At 38.6% G+C, this 26,298-nt stretch overlaps 1 protein-coding gene across 1 annotated transcript in view; it reads left to right on the top strand.

Moving 5' to 3' along the window:
• The first annotated feature begins 839 nt into the window (after positions 1-839).
• Positions 840-26,298, top strand: part of LRRC40 (leucine rich repeat containing 40) — a 370,991-nt gene continuing 345,532 nt past the window's right edge. The window contains exon 1 of the mRNA XM_050804592.1: positions 840-843. The gene's annotated coding sequence lies outside the window, so the exon portion shown is untranslated. The remainder of the gene's footprint in view (positions 844-26,298) is intronic.

Genomic DNA, 26,298 nt, shown 5'->3' with positions numbered 1-26,298 from the left:
ACTAAGTAAAAATAAATAAACTCCTTATTTGGTATCAATCACATCTTCTCTAAGAGGCTTAAATAGGCAGATTTAAATATCATTTAATTTCATTTCCCTGAATTGTGCCATTTGGAGGGGAGCCAAGGATCTGTATAATCCCCATTCTGCAATGGACTTTGATCTCCTGAGTGACAGCAAAAGCCATCTCTTTTAGTGAGTCTTTTTATGAGTCACACAGCCCACACATCATGGGTTCCAGTCCTGGTGTTGACATGACTTAAGATTTGAGCAAGTCATTCTGTAAGTTTAGATATCTCTAAAATGGGGATGATGAGAATAACTACTTCACAGAACTACTGTAGGTGTCAGAAAAAATAATACTAAAAACAGCCAAAATTTATAGTCTAAATAAATGTCTAAAGAGTCAGGTGGTCAAGGTAGCTCACGCCTGTAGCCACAGGACTTTGAGAGGCCAATAGGGAGAATTGCTTGAGGCCAGGAGTTCAAGGCCAGCCTGGGCAACATGGCAAGATCTCGTCTCTCGAAATAAAATAAAAAGGTAGGGCACAGTGGCTCATGCCTGTAATCCCAGCACTTTGGGAGGCCGAGGTGGGCAGATCACCTGAGGTTAGGAGTTCAAGACCAGCCTGGCCAACATGGTGAAACCCCATCTCCTACTAAAAATACAAAAATTAGCCAGGTGTAGTGGCACGTGCCTGTAATCCCAGCTACTTGGGAGGCTGAGGCAGGAGAATTGCTTGAACTCAGGAGTTGGAGGTTGCAGTGAACTGAGATCGCGCCATTGCACTCCAGCCTGGGGGACAGAGTGAGACTTTGTCTCAAAAAAAGGTGAGGGGGGGGTAATTATTCTTTGAGATTTGGCATTATAGACTGCTCTAATTGATTTAGTCAAGAGTTTCCTTTGACAACAACTTTTCTTTTTTGTAGAACAGGAAAAAAGATGAAAGAAGAAAAAAGCTTGATGGGATTTGGTTATCCACATAACTAATGTACCCAAAACAGGCGTAGGCATAACCTGGAAACAAAAGTCATAGAAAGTCAGTGTTTTAATAGGGAAGAATAGGATAAACTACAGATTGGGACTTTCTATTCAGAATGTATGCCACTGGATGTGCATTGCTGAAACCTGATCTATAAATTTATTCAAAAATCTTAAACCCCACCCTCTACTCACATCAACCACTTAGAGAAATTAGTCCTTTGTGTCAAAACTAGAACATACAGCTCTCCAGAGGCTTTAACCATCCAGAGATGACTAAGATTTCCAAAAGAAAACTGAGACCTTACTTAAGAGTACTAGTATCCTATGGTGTATGAATGTTTACCTGAAGAGATGGACAGCAGAAGATGCTGGTTTCTGAGATCCTTTACTTGAGTGGTTTATACCTGTGTGAACTTGGATGAACTAGCATCTTCTATTTCACTTCTTAACTTATTCCTCCCATTTCCAACAAAGTAAGCAGACAGGAAAAACTTGGAACCTTCTTAATCATTCTTGTTGTCCAAGGTAAAATAACCTGGAGTAAATATCAAACTAAACCAAGCATCCCCTACCAGCCCAACATACATTCTCTCTATTTCTGGATCATCTGTACTATTTCAGAGCCAGGTTGAGCTGGAAATCAGAATCAGTCACAAGAGAGGACATTTTTCATCTGAATAGTAAGTTCCATTTGGGAGCTCTTAAATATCAGCTGTTGCTAATCTCTTCATGTAAATTATCACATTTTAATTTTTACAGCCCTACATGGCAAATGCTATGATAATCCCATATTACAGATTTTAAAGATCTGAAGCACAGATTTTTAAATGTTAGGTGTTACTTGCCTCAAACCTCACAGCTCTTAAGTGGGAAGGCTAAGATTTGTGCTAGGTCTGTCTCTTTGCAAAACTTGTACCTTCAAATAGCAATGTGCTAATAATTGTTTTGCAAGAGTGTTGAAAGCCATTTTGTTATTTGTCACATTGTTATTTGCTAACTGTAATGATATTTTATTTTGGAAATATATGTATATAGAATTTTTTATGTACTCTCATTTTGATGATAGCAAAAACCATCCCAGCTGTGCCCCTCTGTTTTGGAACTGAGCCAACGAAACAGAGAGATGAGCAAATTCATTTTCCCTCTCAAAATCATCTCATATTCTGATGTAAATGATCAGATGACACTTCAACAGTCAGCTTTCATGCAACCAATACCATCAATTCAAATAATGCGTTTTATTGATTTGAAAATCTGAGAATTAAAGGGTTAAACTCTGAAAACTGCCTCCTGTCTATTCAGTTTACTTAATCTCTTGCAATCAGTAGAAGTGATTCTAATCCTAGCGTCACCTACAGGTGACAGGATTCTGTCCTACAGGTGGACAGTCCTTAGGTGGACTGGATTCAGAGTAGGGCAAAGGACCTCTGAGACTTGGGCAGTTTCTCTCCTTGGTGTGACCTGAGGATGCAACACTGTCTATCTGAAATATATCAGTAATAACCCCCATCAATTTCAAACCTTCCAGGTTTGTACCTGCATGCAAAGAGCAATTTAAAAATAAAATGACAGTCATCCCTTTGTAGAAGGCTTCCTGCAGACATAATTCAATTTATTCCTGATAGACTTGAAGGAAATAGAATTGTCACCAGGAGCCTCTTTTTTATCACTTATTTTCATTATTGATGAAAGGTGAGGCATAAAGTGAACACTGTTGATTAAAAAACAGCCTGAGTCACACAGAACAGTACATCACATATTCAGTAAAAATATATTCTTTAATAGGCTGTATTGATAAAATGGTTCAAGTTACCAACTGCAATCCTGACAAGCCTTCAGAATATAGAACTTACTACAATGGAGTGGTATCATAGAAAGCTATTTGGTCTCTGTCTCTGGTTCCTAGCACAGAGTCTGTAAAACGCTTGGAGCTTCATAAGTAATAAGGGTAATAGGAGCATCTTTTGTGCTAATGAGGCAACTCTTGGTGAGTCCCTAGATGGCTTCAAAATGATGGCTGATTACCAGGAAAACCAAGCCTTGTTTAGAAGCTTGGAAATTTCAGTCCCACTTCCCAGCCTTCAGGGTTGTCAATGGAAGAGATTTAGTTAATTACCAGAAGCCAATGATTTGATCAATCGCTCCTACATAACAAAACCTCCATAAAAACCCCTAAATGGGGTTCAGAGAACTTCCAGATTGGTGAAAACATCAAGGTTCTGGGAGACTGGCACATCTGGAAAGAATATGGAAGCTAAGCTCTACGCCCCTAATTTCCCCAGCCCCTCTTCCCCACATACCTTGTCCTATGCATGTCTTCCATTTGGCTGTTCCTGAGTTATAGCCTTTCTTTCTTTCTTTCTTTCTTTCTTTCTTTCTTTCTTTCTTTCTTTTTCTTTCTTTCTTTCTTTCTTTCTTTCTTTCTTTCTTTCTTTCTTTCCTTCTTTCTTTCTTTCTTCTTTCCTTCTTTCTTTCTTTCTTCTTTCTTTCTTTCTTTCTTTCTCTCTCTTCTTTCTTCCTTCTTTCTTTCTTTCTTTCTCTCTCTCTCTTTCTTTCTTTCTTTCTTTCTTTCTTTCCTTCTTTCTTTCTTTCTTTCTTTCTCTCTCTCTCTCTCTCTTTCTTTCTTTCTTTCTTTCTTTCTGTTTTGACAGAGTCTTGCTATATTGCCCAGGCTGGAGTGTGGTGGTGCTATCTCAGCTCACTACATCTTCCACCTTTTGGGCTCAAGCAATCCTCCCACCTCAGCCTCCTGAGTAGCTGGGACTGCAAGCCACCACGCCTGGTTAATTTCTGTATTTTGGGTAGAGATGATGCTTTGCCGTGTTGCCCAGGCTGGTCTCAATCTCCTGAGCTCAAGTGAGCCACCTGCCTCAGACTCCTGAGCTCTAGCAATCCGCCTAGCACTTTGGAAGGCTGTAGGACTGAGGACTACAACCTCCAAAAGTGCTAAGCTTATAGGCATGAGCACCAGTACCCGGCCCTGAGTTATATCCTTTCTAATAAACCAGTAATGGTAAGTAAAATGCCCTCTTGAATTCTGTGAGCTATTCCGGCAGATTACCAAACCCAAAGAGAGGGCTATGGGAAGCCCCAGTTAATAGCTGGTCAGTCAGATGTACAGTGGCCCCGAACTTGTGATGGGCATCTGAAGTAGGGGCAGTCTTGTGAGATTGAGCCCTTAAACTTGCAGAGTCTGAGGCTAATTTCAGATGGTGTCAGAACTGAATTGAATTGTTCGACACCCAGTTGGTGTCTGGAGAGTTGGAGAATGGTTAGTGTGAGGGAAAAAAACATACACATATTTGGTGTAGTAAGTGTTGTGAGTAAAAACAGCTAGCTTGGTCAGAAAATTTTTAAGGAAAATAATGTTTAATATTTTGGAGCTTAAAAATAAGATTTGAGGCCGGGCACGGTGGCTCAAGCCTGTAATCCCAGCACTTTGGGAGGCCGAGATGGGCGGATCACGAGGTCAGGAGATCGAGACCATCCTGGCTAACAGAGTGAAACCCCGTCTCTACTAAAAAAATACAAAAAACTAGCCGGGCGAGGTGGCGGGCGCCTGTAGTCCCAGCTACTCCGGAGGCTGAGGCAGGAGAATGGTGTAAACCCGGGAGGTGGAGCTTGTAGTGAGCCGAGATCTGGCCACTGCACTCCAGCCTGGGCGACAGAGTGAGACTCCGTCTCCAAAAATAAATAAATAAAAATTAAAATTTAAAAAAATTTTTAAAAATTAAAAAAATAAAAATAAGATTTGAGTGGAAACTTTATGTGTACATAGAAACCTTTACATGAATGTTCATAATAGCTTTATTTGTAAGAGGAAATACTGGAAATCCAAATGTCTTTCAATGGGTGAATAATTGAACAATGGAATATTACCCAACAATAAAAAAGAATAAACTGTTGTTACATGTAACAGCCAAGAAGCTTTTAGAGGGTAGTATGCTGAGTGAAAAAAAAAAAAGTCAGTTTCAAAAGGTTGCATTCTGGACAACTCCATTTATAAACATTCTCAAAATGACAATGGAGAACAAATTAGTGGTTGCCAGGGATCAGAGAGTGTAAATATAAAAAATAGCACAATGGAGTTCTTAGGCTGATGGGACAGTTCTGTATTTGATTGTGGTGATAATTACATGAATCTATACATGGGATTTTAAGTTGCACCAAACTAGACACACACACACGCACAAGCACAGGCACACACACAGACAAGCACAGTCATATGTCACTTAACAACAGGGATGTGAAAATCACAGAGTGTACTTGTATAAACCTAGATGGTATAGTCTACTACACACCTAGGATATATGGGATAGCCTATTGCTCCTAGGCTACAAATCTCTATAGCATCTTACTGTACTGAGTCCTATAGGCAATTATAACACAATGGTAAATGTGTATCTAAACCTATCTAAACAGAAAGGTACAGTAAAAATATGGTATACAAAATTTAAATGGTATTCCTGTAGAGGGCACTTACCATGAATGGAACTGGCAGGACTGGAAGTTACCCTGGGTGACTCAGTGAGTGAGTAGTGAGTGAATGTGAAAGCTTAGGACATTGCCGTACACTACTGCAAACTTTATAAACCTTGTACACTTAGGCTACACTGCATTTATTTACATTTTTTCTTTCTTCAATAATAAATTAACCTTAGCTTACTGCAACTTTTTAACTTTACAAACTTTTTTAATTTTTTAAGTTTTTGACTCTTATGTAATAACTTAGTACAGTATAATAGAGTAAAAATTAAATCCTTATTCTATACTCTTTTTTATTTTTTAAATTTTTTATTTTTTACTTTTTAAACTTTTTTATTAAAAACGAAGACACAAATACACACATTAGCCTAGGCCTACAAGGATCAGAATCATTAATATCGCTTTCTTCCTGCTCCACATTTTATCTCGCTGGAAAGTCTTCAGGGGCAAAAATATGCATGAAGCTATCATTTCCTATGATAAAAATGCCTTGTTCTGGAATACTTCCTGAAGATCTGCCTGTGTCTGTCTTACAGTTAACTTTGTTTTCATAAGTATGAGGAGTATACTCAAAAATAATGATAAAAATAGATTAAAGTAAATACTAGGCAATAGGAATCTTTCTACTCCATTGTAATCGTATGGGACCAACATGATATATGTAGTCTGTTGTTGACCAAAACATTGTTATACAGCACATGAGTATAAATGCAGGTTAAACATTGGTGATAGCTAAATAAGGTCATGGTCTAGTTAGCAGTAATGTATCAATGCCAGTTTCCTGGTTTTGCTATTTTATTGCAGCAATACAAGATGTCACCATATATCTTCCTCTGTTTGTGCTGCTATAACAAAATGCCACAAACTGGGTAATTTATAAATTATAGAAATTTATTTTTCACAGTTCCATAGGCTGAGAGATCCAGGATCAAGGCAACAGCACGTTTGGTATCTGGCTAGGGCTGCTCTCTTTGCTTCCAAAATGGCATCCATTGCCATGTCCTGTGTTCTCACACGGTGAAAGGCAGAACAAGAGACCACTCTCTTCAACCTCAAGCCTTTTAATAAAGGCACCTAATCCCAATCATGAGGGTTCCAGCCTCATGACTCTGTCACCTCCTAAAGGACATACTTCTTGATACTATCGCATTAGGTATTAAGTTTCAACATGAATTTTGGAGAAGACAAAAACACTAAAGCACTACAGCACTACAGCAGCTGAGTGAAGCGTACAGGAGATGACTATTTTGCAACTTCTCATGAGTCTATGATGATTTCCAAATACAAAATGAGTGTTTAAATAATAGTTAAAATAATATTTATATCAACAGAAATTTTCATTTTTATCTTTAGTTTGTTAACATTTGCTTTTAATTTAATTCCAAAGAAAATAAGGATTTTTTTTCACATGTTACACAAATGTGGCTGTCTTTCTATAAACTCTCTGATTTCACCGTGTTCTGACCTACAAGTAGGATATGGCATTTCATTGACTTTCTCATGTATTTTTGAAAATTCAATTTCATGAGGCATCGGTGAATAATACAAATTTTACTAAAATATTCATATGGGAAACATTGCATGGTACACAGGAGTTTTACTAATCTCACACACACACACACACACACAAACAGGCACATGCCCCTTCTCAAGTCAGCATTCCCTGCGGTCCTTACTTGCTCATATCCCAACTTGTACCTGGGCACCATGCATCCCTGACTGTGGCCCATTTCCCAGTACCAGTCAGTGGATTTAGATTTTTTCCCCCACAAGTAGTCCAATCACACTTGTAAACTGTGTAATTTTTGTACTGTTTGAAAGTTGGTAATTTTATTAAAAATTGAGTTGTTAGATGGATAATTTTATATGCCATATAGTCTTTAGCCAACTCACTAGTTCTGCCCCCTCATACTTCACTTGCCTTTCCAAAGCCGTGTTTCCCACACACGTCCTTTCCTGTAGGTTGTAACAAACAGCCTGAGAAACGTCATCTCTCTTGAACTCATTCTGATTGTTTTTCTTTTGGGAAACAGCTCTGCCATGTTATGTGCCACTCCAATCACTCCTAGAATTAAAAACAAAAAAACACATTTTTCTCCATCTTATTTTACATGTAATTCAGGTCTCACGAGTTAATTTATCAGTTTAATTCAATGGGAAATAGCGAAATCACAATTTCACATGTGGCATTAAATCTCTAAGTAACTTTAGAGTTAACATGTCTATTCAGTAAGCTAAAGCAATATTGTGTCATATATTATGCTACTACCTTAAGTTTTAAAAATGAGTAAAAACACATGATATGAAGGGGAAATTACAGTATTTATTATACCATGTAGCCTGTGCTAGACACATTGATTTCTTTGTCCAAAGTATCCTGCTTTCATAAGAAATGATCTGTCATCCACATGGTTACTACGGAAGCAGCCATTATCAGAGCTGCCTCATATTATCTCACAAAAGTTGATTGTTAGCACCTCTTCCAACTCCACATTCAGTGATATCATACTGGTCTCTTGAAATCAGCCATGGTGAGAATATTTACACTTCAAATTAACAAATTGGCGCACCTCCCCTCTCCCCACCCCAAGAGCCAACTGTTACACATTGTCACCACATCACTGCGTTAACATGCTGTGACTGTCCCTGAGGTTATAATTACTTACACAGAGAGAGACACCGGACTCCAGATGAACCAATCAGACCTTTTCATGTAATTTGTGAAACTGGAGCTGAGAATAAAAGCCAATTTCTCTCCAGTGGCAGATACAGTAATAAGTAAATTTTAGGAGATGTTGGAGAGGAAAAGGGGGATTTTTTGTCTTTAGATCAGAGAACTCAAAACAAAAAGAGAACAAAATAAGTATACAGAGGTAAGCAGAGATGAGAGATGATGAGATAACTTTGGGATATTTAAGTCCCTTCTATTTATTCCAGAGTAGCACTTGCATTTCTACCCATGGGCTCCACTTCATTTTCATTAAGACAAATTCCTCTGTGCTAATCAAATTTAGTTACAATTTCAGAATTGTTATCTGAAAGAGTTGAGTCCTCAAATATATACTACTTTAATCTGAACATCTCTCAAAGCCTTTCATATAGTGGTAGCTGAAAAAAGTTTCTCTTTGCTTTGGCAGCAATGGTGGCTATCGAATGGGAATTTGATTGCAGGGTTGTTTCTGTGAATCAGATGGAATTAATCCTACCTCTTTGCAATTTAGTCTCTTATCATTCTTCTTACAAAATAACAAATTTTCTCTTACTTAGAAATGTTCTTTTGTTGAAAGTATTTTTAATTTTCTGAAATGTGAATAATCTTTTTTCTATGCTTGAAGTGTTACTCTTTCATATCATAAACACACCATCTGGATTGCTAAAAGAAAGAATAATTTTAAAACCCTTTTGCTCAGCTCAAAACTGCTGTTTACATAAAGTCATACTTACCCCAAGCCAAGACTATAGCATACAGGTGTGCAGGTTGTGCCCTGTACAAAGGCATCTAGCCCATGGTGAGTAAAGGCCTGCCATGGGGAAAGATGCTCAAGCTCTCCAACTGTGGCATGGTCCTAGCCACCTGCCTGATACTACCCAGAGTGAAATTGCTCTGCTATGAATTCTTGTGACTCATTTACCATCCTTTATAGCACATTCATTTTACTAACTTTCTTATCTCCTTTATTACATAGTAAAATCTTTTGAGGGTGGGAAACTGAATTATACTGTCCTTCCAAGTGCCCAGAACTAAAACATTTGATTTGGCCAGTGAACACCTGATAAATGAGATCATGTGTTTATAAGTGAGCCATTACATGGCAAAGGTGCACAAATCTTAAAGTGTTTCTTATTTTATTTAATGTGTAACTTCACTCTCACTACAACTGAGGATCTCTATATTACAGCACTATCTATCAGCCAAAACTCTGAGCTAAATAGGCCATGAAAAATGGTATAAGGAAATATCCAACTTACGAAAGAGTAACACAGACACAAGTTAACCCCAAACTGAGACCAAAATATAATTAGTTATTTATTGGAACATAAAGTACTTTGCCTCTTGACACATAAGTGATCCAGGTAAGGGAAATGAGCATTCGAATCAAACAACAATGCAAGATTAGAGCAAATAAAAAGAAAGAGCAATCATTTGTGGATGGAGATAAATTAATCCCACTAAGTACACCACAGAAATCTAGCATTAAAAAATTCAAAAATTCTAGCTTTGTGAACTTGAAAGACATTTAGAATCGTTGTTCTAAGTATCATGAAGCAGAAGCAGGCTCCAATTCATGGCCTACATTAAAACCAGGATGTGTTGATTTAACTCCAAAGATTAGACTACTGGGAGCCACATAATCAATAACCTCCAGGGATTGTATTTCAATATCTCTGCCAATTTAATTAATGTACTTAGGTGCCAGCTTCCTTGAAATATATATATATATAATCAAAGTCCCTAAAGTTATACCATATCAATTTCATTATACAGTTGACTCTTGAACAACACAGATTTGGACTGTGCATGTCCACTTATACCAAGATTTTTTAACCAAACTTAGATTGAAAGTTTAGTATTAAAGAAATGCAAAAGCTACCTATATGAAGGGCCAACTTTTTGTATATACTCAGGTTCCACAGGACCCAATGTGGGACTTGAGTATGCAAGGATTTTGGTATAGATGGGGGCCTGGAACCAATCCCCTGCATATATCAAGGGACAACTGTACTTAAAAGCAAATAAACATATAAAACAAATAATTTTCTAAGTACAAATGAAAATTTTCCTGCAAGGGTCACAGCCGGACCCTAAACTCAATTCCTTGATATGTGCCAGTCTGACACAAGAAGTAATCAATAGCCCATGGAGTCCTGTCCTACTTATCAAAGAAGTGAGTGAAGTTTCTCTATTATTCCTTCCTTCTTTCTACAGTCTTCTCTCACTGCTCACCCCTTTTTAGAGATCCTTCTTTTTCCAAATGCCTGGATTTTGATGCCCAGGACATGGAGCAAATCAATACATCAATGAATTCACATTAAGAGGGTAATGACTAGCTCTTTTTACCAAAGTTGCTAGTCTTGCTTCAGCTTGGCTACTCTAGAAGGAGCTCCCAGCCCTCTGAAGGCACTTGTATGTAGTCTGGAGTCTCTGGAGATATCTTACATCTGACTCATCCATAAGTGGCTTGTTCTGCTCTGCTCCAGTGGAGTCTCAGCAGTGTGAGAACTGTCAGGTACAGAGTTAGAGGCAAACTGAGTGCGAGGAGATTTCCAGGACCCAGAAGCACCCATCTCAGCATGAATAACCCTCTGTAGTTTTTCTCTCTGTAACCTTTGTCATCTTAAAGGCTCAATTCCTGTGAACTAATTTTTTTTGAAACCCTACCCCTAACCTTCCTGCCCCTACCCCTACTCCCATAAAGGCAAAGTATCTCTCCTTACAATATATTAAGAATGCTTTTTTTTTTTTTTTTTTTTTTTTTTTTTTTTTGAGATGGAGTCTCACTCTGTCGCCCAGGCTGGAGTACAGTGGCGCGATTTCTGCTCACTGCAGCGTGCGTCTCCCAGGTTCAAGCAATTCTCCTGCCTCAGCCTCCTGAGTAGCTGGGACTACAGGTGCATGCTGCCACACCTGGCTAATTTTTGTATTTTTTAGTAGAGACAGGGTTTCACCATGTTGGGCAGGATGGTCTTGATCTCCTGACCTCATGATCCACCCGTCTCAGCCTCCCAAAGTACTGGGATTACAGGCATGAGCCACTGCACCCAGCCTAAGAATATGTATTTTAGAAACCACTTTCCTCCTAGGAAACTATGATCCTCAAGGAAAAGAACGAAATTTTATTTTTTTCTTAGTACCCCATTTTCTGACGTAGTACCTGTGATAATTATGTGGATAATAAATGTTTTCTGGCTGGGCACAGTGGCTGATGCCTATAATCTCAGCATTGGGAGAGGCCAAGGCAGGGGGACCACTTGAGCCCAGGAGTTTGGGACCAGCCTGGTCAACACAGCAAGACTCTGTCTCTACTAAAAAATAATAATAGTAATAATAATAATGTTTTCTGAAATGTTGAAATCTCAGAAGTATTTGCATATTGAGAGGGCAATATTTAAAGTCTTTTTAACCTTTAATGCTTAATTATTAATCAAGATTTAGTTCAAACAGTTTCTATGAAACTTTCTCTGGCCCCCTACTTTATTCACACCTTCATTATAGCAATGCAATCTTTCTTACAAGTTGTTAGACGTCTTTTTGCCTGACTAGGCACTGGGCTCCTTAGGAAAGGGAACTGTGTGTACTTTATTACAATACGAAGAGCTCTCCAACTCTTACATTGCTGGATCATAAAAGGCATTTAATAAATATTTATAAAAGAAAAAATGAATACAGGGAAAGAGGGAGAGACGGAGGGAGGAAAAAGAAAGGGGAAGGGAGAAAGGAAGGGATGAGGAAGTGAAAGAGAAAGGAATTAAGAGGTTGTAATGTTAGTTCTTTCAGATAGCATTTGACGTGGGAGGTGTTTAGGAAAAGGCAGCTTTTTCAAGGCTTTAGAAATCAAGTCATATTGCTAACTACTTATTACGTATAAAAATAACTTCAGTCTGGAAGTTAATAGAACTCATTTAACTTAATAGAAAAATATATGTATTTCAAATGCAGAGTTTTCACAATAAGCAATTTGAAATAAAATCTCTACCCACTTAACTAAAACGAGATCACTTCTTAACAACACACAAACACAACTTGAGTGGAAGAAGGCAAATGGATTAAACGTTTGGCAAAATTAAGTTGGTGTGCCTGCCTTATATCAAGGCACCAAAAAAAATTTGTTGATTTAATATGAGAAAACTCTTTGATAAAGCTTATCTGTAGTATTAACGGAAAATTGTGCTAGTGACATGCCATGATAAAATGTAGCATTTCTATTTCATTTATAGGATAGAAAATAATTTTCTCCCTTTTTGCAGTTCTCACATCTCAAATTTTAAATTTACAATTTATGCTACTATTTGTTAAGTGGTGTCACATGAACCAATCTCTTCATTTAGAAAACAAGGAATAAAAGAAAAAAGAAATAGAAATTTGGCTACCTGGTTTTGTCATTTTGCATAAATTTGCATAAATATTGTACTAACTCACCAAAGATGTACCTTGATTAAAGAAACTCAGTAAATAAAAGAAAAATGCACATTTTGTCCAAGGGTCACCTCTCTTATTTGGGTCCTGAAGATAAAGGGTAGGAGCCAAGGCTCTGAGAGACATTACATTCTGGTCCTAGCACTACCACTTCCCAACCGTATACACCAATCGGGACAAATTGCCTAACCTTCCTAAGCTTCTATTTCTTCATCTATAAAGATAACAGGCCAGGAACAGTGGCTCACACCTGTAATTCCAGCACTTTGGGAGGCAAAGGCGGGCAGATCACGAGGTCAGGAGATCGAGACCATCCTGGCCAACCTGGCGCAACTCCGTCTCTACTTAAAATACAAAAATTAACCGGGCATGGTGGCTCATGCCTGTAATCCCAGCTATTCGGAGACTGAGGCAGGAGAATCGCTTGAACCAGGGAGTCAGAGGTTGCAGTGAGTTGAGATCGCGCCCCTGCACTCCAGCCTGGGCGACAGAGTGGGACTCCATCTCAAAAATAAAAATAAAAATAATATTTATTTCATAAAACAGCAAAGAGAAGTCAGTAAGACAATCCATGAAAAGTTCTCAGCACAGAGTGTAGGTAATCAGCAAATGCTAGCTATTATAATAATGGTATTATTATTTCATTATTATCATGATTCTTGTAACAATCTCTTGATTAGGCTCCTTAGGGCTGGCCTCACCCACCAACACTACTCAAATTATCTTAAATTCCATTTCCAACTTAATATTCTTAAATTTGTCCTTTAGACTTATCACTCTCCAACTCTAAAATCTTGAATGAGTCTAAATGATTCATTGAATAAACTGTAACCCTTCAGCTTAACATTTAAAGTCTTCACTATGTGGCCTGAAACTGCCCTTCTAGGATGGCTAGTTATACTCTGCATACTAGACATGGGCCTTCCCTCTTTGCCCTTAGTGTCTATCTGTCTCCATTTCTTTGTCGTGTTTTATTGATGTATAGTACTTGTACATATTTTTTGGGGAGCTGATATTTTGATACAATGTGTAACGATAAAATCAGAGTAATTGGGATATCAACCACCTCAAACATTGATCTTTTCTTTGTGTGGGGAACATTACAATTTTTTTCTAGCTACTTTAAAGTATACAATAAATTATTTTAACTAATATTTTTCTATTATCAAAAACTAGAACTTATTCCTTCTATCTAACTATATTTTGTACCCATTAACCAACTTCTCTTCATTCTTCCTTTCTCCCTTCTCTTCTCAGTCTCTGCTAACCATCATTCTACTATCTACCTCTGTGAAATCCGCTTTTTGACCTACCACATATGAGTGAGGACATATGAAATTTGTCGTCCGTTTCATCCAAGTTGCCACAAATGATAGAATTTCGGGGTTTTTTGTTGGCTAAATTGTATTCCATTGTGTGTATATACCACATTTTCTTTATCCATTTATCCATTGATGAGCGCTAGGTTGATTCTAACTCTTGGTCATTGTGGATAGTGCTGTAACACACACAGAAGCTCAGATATCTCTTTAGTGTACTGATCCCTATCTTTTGGATATATACCCAGCATTGGGATTGCTGGATCATATGTTGGTTCTATTTTAGTTTTTTGAGAAACTTTCATACTGTTTTCCATAAGGGGTCTACTACTTTTTTTTGTTTGTTTTTGTTTTTGTTTTTGAGATGGAGTTTCGCTCTTGTCGCCCAGGCTGGTGTGCAATGGCACAATCTTGGTTCACTGAGACCTCCACCTCCTGGATTCAAACGATTCTCCTGCCTCAGCCTCTGAAGTAGCTGGGATTACAGGTGTGTGCCACCATGCCCGGCTAATTTTTTTCTTTTTTTCTTTTTTTCTTTTTTTTTTTTTTGTATTTTTAGTAGAGACGAGGTTTCACCATGTTGGTCAGGCTGTTCTCGAACTCCTGACCTCATGTGATCCACCTGCCTTGGCCTCCCAAAGTGCTGGGATTACCGACATGAGCAACTGCTCCTGGCCAACTTTGTTTTTGTTTTGTTTGTTTTGTTTTACATTTTACCAGTCATGGCATAATATATTCCATAAGGCATTTCTGTTAATACATCATTCTCTTTCACATAGGTACTGAGTTATCCTGAAGACAAAGCTGCTAGGGGAAAAGTTACCTTTCCCACGTAACTGGGGAAAAATTCACGTCTTTTCTGTTTTTTTTGTTAACTTAAACATAACCAACATTAACCTTTATTTTTGTTTTGTAGCCTACTTCTCAAAATTGTTGTTTGTGTGGTTAGTGAGAACAGGGGAGTCTACAATGCTCGTATCACAGAAAATGACCACTGACTTACTAGGATCTTAACAGTCTTACAATTCCAAACAAAAAACATACTTATTTCACTGATGCAGTACCAGCACTTTTTGAGAAGGTTATGGTTCTCTTGTGAGGTAAATCACACAAATATAGTGACAATTTTTTTTCTTTTTTTTTGAAAAGAGTCTCACTCTGTTACCCAGGCTGGAGTGCAGTGGCACAATCTCAGCTCACTGCAACCTCCACCTCCCAGGTTCAAGCAATTCTCCTGCCTCAGCCTCCCAAGTAGCTGGGATTACAGGCACCTGTCACCACACCCAGGTAATTTTTGTATTTTTAGTAGAGACAGGGTTTCACCATGTTGGCTAGGGTTGATTTCGAACTCTTGACCTCAAGTGATCTGCCCACCTCAGCCTGCCAAAGTGTTAGGATTACAGGCGTGCACCACCACGCCTGGTCTCATAGTGACAAATTTTTTTTAATGTTTTCTAGAAATAAAAACTTGACTTCATCCATTTCAAAAGCAATTGGAGGAGATTGGGGAGGCTTTGTGCTGGTCTCTTTCCTAATTACACTCACCCTGACGAGGCAGCTCCTTGATGTGATGATTGAAAAGACTACTGTCTGCACAGGTCCTAGGGGTGCCATATGAGAACTTGTTGCCTTTGTAAGCCACTAATTCTTATTTTTCTAATAAACTAGCCCATTTCCCCTTAAATTGATCAGGTAAATGTTTTCTACTAATTTATTCCAACCATCCTCAAATGCATTTAGTGCTAATGTCAAAATGGAAAAAAAAAAAAAAAAAAAAAAAAGCCTCTGAACTACAATAGAAACCTCACATCAGGGTGGTGCCCAATGCAGGATGGCACTGGAGAGCATCGGAAGGCAAATAAACACACAGGGACAAGACAAGGGCTGTACTACTTGGCATCCCACCAACAGTGTATGCGTGATCCCCTTTCTCTGCATCCTCTCCAGCATTTGTTATTTTTATCTTTTTGATAACGGCAATTACAACTAGGGTGAGATGATATTTCACTGTGGTTTTGATTTGCATTTTCCTGATGATTAGAAATGTTGAGTTTTTTTCATATACCTGTTGGCCATTTTTATTACTTTTTTTGAGAAATACCTATTTGGGTCTTTTGTCCATTTTCTAATCAGATTATTTGTTGTTTTCCTATTGAGTTGTTGTATTCTTTATATTTTCTGACTTTTATCCTCTGGTCAGGTAGATAATTTGCAAATACTTTTTCCCATTCAGTAGGCTATCTCTTCATTGTGTTGTTTCCTTTGCTGTGCAGAAAATTTTTGGCTTGATATACTCTCAGTTGTCTATTTTGGTTTTGTTGCCTGTGATTTTGAGGTCTATCCAAAAAAAAAAAAAAAAAAAAAAAAAACTGTTTGCCAAGACTAATGTCCTGAATTGTTTCCCAGTGTTTTCTTCTAGCAGTTTCATAGTTTCAGGTCTTACATTTAAGTCTTTAATCTATTTTGAATTGGTTTTTGTGTGTGATGAAAGAAGGGAATCTAGCTTAGTTCTTCTATATAGGACATCTAGTTTCCCCAGCACCATTTATTAAAGCAACTGCCCATTTCCTGCTATATGTTCCTGGAACATTTGTCAAAAATGAGTGGACTGTACATGCATTGATATATTTCTGGCTTCTCTATTCTGTTCCATTGATCTATGAGTCTATTTTTACACCAGTACCATGCTGTCTTGCTTACTATAGCCTTGTAGTATAATTTGAAATCAGGTATTTTGATGCAACCAGCTTTGTTCTTTTTGTTCAGGATTGCTTTGGCTAGTTGGAGTTTTTGTGGTTCCACAGAAATTTTAGGTTTTTTTTTTTTTCTATTTTTGTGAGAATGTCATTGGTACTTTGATAGGGATTGTCCTGAATCTGTAGATCGCTTTGGATAGTAAAGACATTCTAACAATATTAATTCTTCCAATCCATGAACATGGAATATCTTTCCATTTTTTGGTATCCTCAGTGTTTTTCATTACTGTTGTATGCTTTCTCTTTTATGGAGATCCTTCGCTTCTTTGGTTGATTGATTCATAGGGATTTTTATAGCTATTGTAAATGGGATGGATTTCTTGATTTTTTTAATATTGATTCCTGTTAGCCTATGAAAATGCTACTGATTTTTGTACATTTATTTGTATTCTGCAACTTTACTTAATTCGTTTGTCAATTCTAAGAGTTTTTTGGTAGAGTATTTTGTTTTTTCTAAATGTAAGATTATGTCATCTGGAAGTAAGGATAATTTGACTTCTTTCTTTCCAATTTGGATGCCCTTTATTTCTTTCTCTTGCCTGATTGCTCTGGCTAGGACTTTCAGTACTATGTTGAAAAAAAGGGGTGAAAGTGGGCATCCTTGTCTTATTCCAGATCTTAGTGAAAAGGCTTTAAATTTTTCCCCATTCAGTATATTACATGTGGGTTTTTAATAGATGGCCTTTATCTTGTTGAGGTATGTTCCTTCTATACCCAATTTGTTGAGAGTTTTTATCATGAAGGGATGTTACATTTTACTCAATCCTTTTTCAGTATCTATTGAATGCTCATATAGCTTTTGTACTTACTCTGTTAATAGAATGTATCACATTTATTGATTAGCATATGTTGAGCCCTCCTTGCACCAGTTAGATGAATCTCACTTGATCATGGTGAATGAGCTTTTTAACATATTGTTGAATTTGGTTTGCTAGTATTTTGTTGATGATTTTTGCATCTATTTTCTTCAGTGGTATTGGCCTATAGTTTCCCTTTTTGTTGTGTTTTTGTCTGGTTTTGGTATTAATATTGGCACTGTAGAATGAGTTTAGAAGTATTCCTTCTTCTTCAATTTTTTGAAATGGTTTGAAAAGTATTGATATTAGTTCTCTTTAAAATGTTTCGTAGAATTCTACAGTGAATTTATCAGGTCCTTGGCTTTGCTTAGATGGGAGAGCTTTTGTTACTGCTTCCATCTTATTATTCATTTCGGTCTTTTCAAGTTTTCTGTTTCTTCATGGTTCAATCTGGATAGGTTGTATGTGTGCAGAAATTTATGAATTTCTTCTAAGTGTTACAATTTCTTGGTGTATAAATATTCGTAATACTCTCCAGTGATTCTTTGTATTTTTATGCTATCAATTGCAATGTTTTCCTTTTCATCTGTGATTTAATTAATTTTGGTCTTCATTCTTTTATCTTAGTTAATCTAAAGGTTTGTCAATTTTGTTTCTCTTTTCCAAAGGCAACTTTTTGTTTTTGTGATTTTATGTATTTTTTAGTCTCAATTTCATTTATTTCTGCTCTAATTGTTATTATTTGTTTTCTTCTACTTATTTGGGATTAGGTTTGTTCTTGCTTTCCTAGTTCCTTGAGGTGTGTGTTAGGGTGTTTATTTGAAACCTTACTACTTTTCTGACATAGAAGTTTATTGCTATAAACTTCCCTCTTTGTACCACTTTTTCTATATCCCATAGCTTTCTGTATATTGTGTTTGCATTTTTACTTGTCTCAATAAATTTTTAGGCCAGGCGCAGCAGCTCACACCTGTAATTCCAGCACTTTGGGAGACCAAGGCAGGCAGATCACAAGGTCAGGAGATCAAGACCATCCTGGCTAATGTGGTGAAACTCTGTCTCTACTAAAAATACAAAAAAATTAGCCAGGCATGGTGGTGGGCGCCTGTAGTCCCAGTTACTCGTGAGACTGAGGCAGGAGAATGGCGTGAACCCAGGAGGTGGAGGTTGCAGTGAGCCAAGATCGTGCCACTGCACTCCAGCCTGGGCGACAGAGCAAGACTCCGTCTCAAAAAAAAAAAAAAAAAAAAAAATTTAAATTTTCTTCTTAATTTCTTCATTAACACATTATTCTTCAGGAACATGTTTAGTTTCCACATATTTGTCCAGTTTCCAACATTCTTCTTGTTATTGAGTTCTAGTCCCATTCCATTGTGTTCAGAAAAGTTACTTGATATAATTTTGACATTTTTTAATTTATTGAGTCTTGTTTCATGACCTAACATACCTTCAAGAATGTTCCATATGCTGATGAAAAAAATCTGTATTCTACAGCAGTTGTATGAAATGTTCTGTAAATATCTGTTAGACCCTTTTGGTCTAAAGCATAGTTTAACTCCAATGTTTCTTTGATGATTAGTAATCTGTTTATTGCCAAAAGAGGGGTGCTGAAGTTTCCTACTATTATTGCATTGCATCCTATATCTCCCTTTAAATTTTTTAATATTTGTTTTATATATTTGAGTGCTCTGATGTTGAATGCATACACGTTTACTATTTTTATATCATTTTGCTGAATTGCCCCCTTTATCATTATGTAATAACCTTCTTTGTCTCTTACAGATTTTGATTTAAAGTCTATTTTATGTGATATAAGTAAAGCTACTCCTGCCCTTTTATGATTTCTATTTGCATGGAGTATCTTTTATCATCTCTTCTCTTTCAGTCTGTGTGTTTTTAGAGGTGAAAGGAGTTTCTTGTAGGAAGCATATAGTTGGATCTTGCTTTTTAATACATTCAGCCATTCTATGTCTTTAACTGGAGAAATTAGTTCATTTACATTTAATGTTATATTGATAGATAAGGATTTACTACTGCCATTTTTTTACTTGTTTTCTAGTTGTTTTGTAACTCCTGTCTGTCTTCCTTTTCTTACTGTCTTCCTTTTCTTACTGTCTTCCTTTATGGTTAATTGACTTTCTCTAGTAGTACATTTCAATTTGTTGCTTTTTATTTTTAGTGTATCTATTATAGGTTCTTGCTTTGTTATTACCATGAGACTTGCAAAAAATAGTTACAACAATCCTATAGGCCAGGCACAATGGCTTACACCTGTAATTCCAGCACTTTGGGAAGCTGAGGCAAGAGGATCACTTAAGCCCAAGAGTTCAAGACAAGCCTGGGTAACATAGTGAGACCTCATCTCTACAAAAAATCAAAAAATGAGGAAGGAGGACTGCTTGAGCCCAGAGGTCAAGGCTGCAATGAGCCATGATAGCACTGCACTCCTGCCTGGGTGACAGGAGTCAGACCCTGTCTCAAAAAAAAAAAAAAAAAAAAAAAAAAACTTATCATTATAACAAGTTATTTAAAACTGATATCAACTTAATTTTCATTGCAAATAATAATAATAATAAAGACAAACAATCCTCCCCCAAGAAAAACCTGTACACATTAACTCCCTTCTCCCACAACATTTTAAATTTTTGATGTTACAATTTACATTTTTATATTGCATATCTCTTAACTGATTGTTTTAGTTTTTTTTGTTTTCGTGCTTATTTTTTGAGATGGGGTCTCACTCTGTCACTCAGGATGGAGTGCAGTGGCATGATCTCAGCTCACTGCAAACTTTACCTCCTGGTTTCAAGCAATTCTCACGGCTCAGCTTCCCAAATAGCTGGGAGTACAGGCACACACAACCACGCCTGGCTAATTTTTGTATTTGTAGTAGAAATGGTTTCACCATGTTGGCCAGGTTGGTCTGAAACTCCTGATTTCAAGTGATTTGGCCACCTCGGCCTCCCAAAGTGCTGGGATTATAGGTGTGGGCCACCGCACCTGGCCATTATTATTTTTAATCTTTTTTTATTATTTTAGTCTTTTTACTAAAGAAATCCATATTGAAACACTATGATTTCAACATTAGTACAACAATCACATTAGCATCCTTTCTGCTCAGATTGAAGAACTCCCTTTAGCAGTTCTTTTAGGACAGTTCTGATAGCAATAAATTCCCTCAGGTTTTGTTTCATTTGTTCTTCTTCATTTCTGAAGGATAGTTTTGCTGGGTACAGTGTTCTTGGTTGACAGGTTTTTTTTTTTTTCTTTTTGCACTCTAAATATATTTCACTTTATCCCAGCCTATAAGATTTCTGCTGAGAAGCCTGTCGCCAAGTGTATTGGATCTTCCTTATATGTTATTTGCTTCTTTTCTCTTACTGCTTTCAAAATCATCTTTTTGTCTTTGACCCTTGAGAGTTTGATTATAATATGTCTTAGGGTAGTCTTATTTGAGTTTAATCTGATTGGTGACTTTTGACCTTGCTGTACCTGGATATTTATATCTTTCTCCAGATTTGAAAGCTTTAAGTTATTATTATTTCAATCTCCTTATTAAATATCTCTGATAAATTTCTGAATTGATTATCTCTATTTTCTTGAAATTTGTTGAGCTTCCTAAAAATAGCTTTTTTAAATTATTTGTCTGAGAGATCACACACCTCTATCACTCTAGAGTCAGTCTCTCTTATTGTCTGGGGAGGTCATATTTTCCTGAATGTTCCTAATACTTGTGGATCTGTGACAATGTCTGTGCATTCAGGGATTGGATATTTATTTTAGTCGTTGTAGTCTGGCTTTGTTTGTGCCTGTCCTCCTTCAGAAGGCCTTCCAGGCATTCTAAGTATACTGACTGTATTATTTCATTCTCATACTGCTATGAAGAACTGCCCAAGACTGGGTAACTTATAAAGGAAAGAAGTTTCATTGACTCACAGTTTCACATGGCTGGAGAGGCCTCAGGAAACCTACAATCATGGCAGAAGGCACCTCTTTACAGGGCAGCAGGAAGGAGAAGAGCAAGCAGGGAAAATGCCAGGCACTTATAAAACCATCAGATCTCATGAGACTCACTAATTATCATGAGAAGAGCATGGAGGAAACTGCCTCCATGAACTAATTACCTCCACATGGTCCCGCCCTTGACACGTGGGGATTATAGGGATAATGGGGATTGTGGAGATTACAATTCAAGATGAGATTTTTGTGTGGGGGCACAGCAAAACCTTATCACTGACTGTTGTGTTTTTTGAGACTGCGGCCATTGCAGCCATCACAACACTAGAGGACGCTCTAAGCCCAGGTTTGCTATGAGTCTCATGACAGGCTGGCATGGCTTTCTGGCCCAGATAGACCCAGGGAAGACCCAAGGAGGGTACTGGGGCTGTATGGGAATTCTGGCCAAGCACTTGAGTCCAGAAGACTGCCCTGGTGGCCCAGACAGTTATGCCTCCCAGCATGCCTCTGCACAGTCAGTATGGGTCCCTGACTGCAGCATAAGGGACTGGGCTTCTTTGGGATCTGCTGGCAGGCCCAATTCATTGACTCTAACATGCATGCATTACCCAGAAGGTCCCTACGCGACTGGGGTCATTTCTCAAACAGCAGTGGCTGGAGATGAGACTGGGCCCTCTCGGGATCTGCTGTGGGATAGCACGCCTTCCACATTGACTCAGACAGGCATGCATCTCTCAGCATGTCCCTGCACAAACAAGATAGTTCCTGGCTGCAGCAGGAGGGGCTAGAGCTGAGACCAGACCCCCTTGGAATCTGCTATGGGACAGAGGCTAGAGAGCTCCATCTCAACTCGGAGGAGTGGGTGTTGCCCAGCAAGTTACTTTGCAGATGCAGTATTTCCCTGACTGCAGCTGGAGGGGCCAGAGCTGAAACTTGGCCTCCTCAGATTCTGATGTCGGATAGAGGTTGGAAAGCCCACACTCATTGGCTCGGAATGTGTATGTGTCTCAGAAAAACCCTGAACAGATGGAATAGTTCCCTGATTGCGGCAGGAGGGGTCAGAGCTGGACTGTGTTTTGGCAGGAGCTCCTGTTGGACCAAGGCTGGAGAGCCCATCTTACTGGGCCAGAAAGGTGCTTGTCTCCCAGTAGGTCTCAGCACAGGCAGGATAGCTTCCAAACTCCAACAGGAGAGACTAGGACTAAAACTGGACTCCCTCAGGATCTAGGGTGCAGAAGCTGGAGAGCCCAGTCTCAGTGACTCAGAGGCAGGTGTGTGTGTTTCCCAGGAATTCCCTGCACAGATGGGATAGTTCCCTGATTGCAGAAGGAGGGCTGTGAGCTGGGGCTGGCTCAGGATCTGCGGCAGCATCAAGGTTGGCAAGCCCATCAGGGAGGCTTAGACTCCCAGGCTGCAAGAGATGAGTGAGTATCCCTTTGGGCACTTTTATAAGCAGCTCTGAGCTGGGACCACAGCTGAAGAAGCCTGGACCAGAGCCATACAGCAACTTTCAGGTTCCATGCCCAGACTGATATCAGGAGGCAGACTAATCTTTCTGCCAAAGAACTAGTGTGCTCAATTCCTTCTGGACCCCTTGGCAGATGGTTTTGGTTGCAGGCTGAAAGCCAAATGGAGCTAGAGCCAAGCCCCTTGGAGGAGTAGGTCACTTCTGGACTTGAACCCAGGTGTAAGCTTAGTGGATCAACCACTTGAGAGCACTGTCAGTCTGGACTTTCAAAATGATCCTTCTAGGTCTTGGGCTCCATCGGGGTTTCACAAGTGTCTACCTGAATCCTGAGGCTCTTGTAGAGTGACTTTTAACTGTGGCTTGGTGTAGATTTCTTGTTGTTGGGGAGATATGAGAGGGTTACCTTCTATTCCACTATCTTGGTGATGTCATCCGTCTCCCCATTTTTGCTCATTGTTTTTTTGTTTGTTTGTTGACACATGGTCTCATTCTGTTGCCCAGGCTGGAGTTCAGTGGAGTGATCTCAGCTTGCTGCAACCTCTGCCACCTGGGCTCAAGCAAACCTCCCACCTCAGTCTCCCAAGGAGCTGGAACTACAGGCATGTGTCACCACGCCTGGCTAATTTTTATGTTTTTTGCGGAAACAGGGCTTCACCATGTCACCCAGGCTGGTCTCAAATTCCTAGACTCAAGTGATCCATTCGTCTTGGCCTCCCAAAGTGCTGGGATTACAGGTATCAGTCACCACACCCAGCCCATTTTTGCTCATTCTTATCTTTTCGTCAGACATCCACCATCCCCACAAACACCTGCTGGTTGAAATGTTCATATTAGTTTTTTGTTACTGCTGAAACAAATTACTGCAAGTTTAGCAGCTTCAAAAACACAGATATATTATCATAAGGTTCTTTAAGTTCACAGTCTTACATGGTCTCACTGGGCTAAAATCAAGGTGCTACACTCCTTTCCGAAGCTTTGGAGGAGAATCCACTTTTTTGCCTCTTCTGGTGTCTAGAGCCTCCTGCATTCCTCAGCGTATGTCCACTTTTATTCTCTTCTAAGCCAGCAATGTCATATCTCTGTGACCCTACTTCTGTCTTCTGCTGTCACATCACCCTCTGACCACAGCCTCTCCCCATCTCAAGGTTCTTCACTTTAACCACAAATTCAAAGTCCCTTTCACCATGTGAGATAACATACTCAAAATTTCCAGGCATTAGGATATGGACATTTTTGGGGGTCCACTATTCTGCCTACCATACTGCCCGTTCGTTTGCAGCCATAACATTCTAACACGCAGTTAGTGGATTCATAATTGGGAAATTGGATAGTAGTTCTGAACATACTGAAATTAAATGTATATATTCATTTTAACCCCATGTAACCTCACATCTATGAAGTGTATGCCACAGAAATACTTAGACATTTATTCATCTAACATACTACAAATATGTTACACTCCAGGTATTTTTCCAGTTGCTAGGAAAAAAGAGAAAGCCCTTGAGTGAAAGAAGGCAAAGAATAAGCAAATAAATATGAATTATGTTAAATGGTTATAGATACTTTTTTCAGTTGATGAGACCATAATATTTAGTTTTGCTTGACTCCTCTTTTTTCTTCACACCCCATAACTAATTCATCAGCAAATTCTAATAGTTCTATTTTCAAAATACGTCAGAATCCTACCATCTTATGTGTGCCAATATGCATTTACAAAAATGTTTTCCCAAGTAAATCAAGGCACTATTACCAGATAGAGGAGGATGAATGATCAGAAGGAAAAAAACAAACCAACAAACAAGGTCACTGCTATAATATCTTCTATACCTAACATGTGTCAAACACAAAGTCAAGCCAAATAGTTAGCAGTTATAGCAATACACTGGCATACTGTAAATTCTTCACAGCTATCTAACAAATTTGTATTGTTGTGTAAATACTTTTTTGTGTGTGTATGACAGAATTTTGCTCTGTTGCCCAGGCTGGAGTGCAATGGCACGATTTTGGTTCACTGCATTCTCCTGTCTCAGCCTCCCAAGTAGCTAGGATTACAGGTGCCCGCCACCACACCTAGCTAAATTTTGTATTTTTAGTAGAGATGGGGTTTCACCACATTGGCCAGGTTGGTCTCCTGACCTCAGGTGATCCTCTCGCCTCAGCCTCCCAAAGTGCTAGGATTACAGGAGTGAGCCACCGCATCCAGCCTAAATACTTTTATACTCTACCTGAAGATATATTCCACTCTGATGCTATCTGTTGAACAGACCATTAAGTTGAGTAGATGATGGAGAGCAGTATCCATGTCTCCATCAAAGGTAGTGTATAAATTGCTGTATATAAAACTAGACTGAAAATGTGATTTTAAGATGGCACCAAAGAAAGATCTCATATTTTCTGGAACATATGTGAAACGTGCACCTTAAACATGTAAGCAGATCCTCTCAGGACCATATTATGTGTGAGCAAACTTTTCCTGTAAAGAGCAAGATACTAAATATTTTAGGCTTTCCAGGTACATGTTATATGGAATCTGACAAAATGCCTCAGCCCTGCCATGATAGCACAAAAGTTGCTATGGACAATACATACACAACTGAGTAGGATATATTCTGATAAAATCCCACATATCATATCATTTTATCTAAATTTTGCATAGCTTTCTAAAAGACTCACTTTTAAAAACATAGTTGCATTTTTGGTAGACAGCAGGCCAGGCCTAGAGTGTGCCAATTGTTGTTTCATTCAAACAACAAAATATTGGAAAGCATAAAAGTACATAGTCCAATGTGGGTTAAATGCAATTTAATCACATCATGTGCCTTAAAACTTCCTATATTTAAAAGTATGCTGTGAATGCAGTTCAGAACCACTTCAGCCCACATGTGGCCTCTGTTAATGTAATCTTCTTTCTTTCTTTTTTTTTGTGGGGGATGGGGGCGGACAGAGTCTCTCTCTCTCACCCAGGCTGGAGGGCAGCGGCGCAGTCTCCGCTCACTGCAAACTCCGCCTTCTGGGTTCAAGCGATACTCCTGCCTCCGTTTCCCAAGTAGCTGGGATTACAGGGGTCTGCCACCAAGCCCAGCTAATTTTTGTATTTTTAGTAGAGACGGGGCTTCACCATGTTGACCAGACTGGTCTCAAACTCCTGACCTCGTGATCCACCTGCCTCAGGTGTAATCCATCCAAAGTGCTGGATTACAGGTGTGAGCCACTGCGCCCAACTAATGTCACCATCTTTCTAAGGGCTTGCTGCTAGAAACCAGAACAGTAAATGTCACCAAGTAAGAGCAGGCTCTAATCCTCCATCTAAATACAAAACAAAAATACATTGCTGTCATCAAAAGAATATCCTTTTTGAAGCTCAGTAATTATCTGCAAAGTATTTTATTTTAATAT

The sequence above is a fragment of the Macaca thibetana genome, chromosome 1, assembly GCF_024542745.1.
Source record: "Macaca thibetana thibetana isolate TM-01 chromosome 1, ASM2454274v1, whole genome shotgun sequence".
Taxonomy (NCBI): Eukaryota; Metazoa; Chordata; class Mammalia; order Primates; family Cercopithecidae; genus Macaca; species Macaca thibetana.
This window is presented reverse-complemented; position numbering and strand designations above follow the sequence as displayed.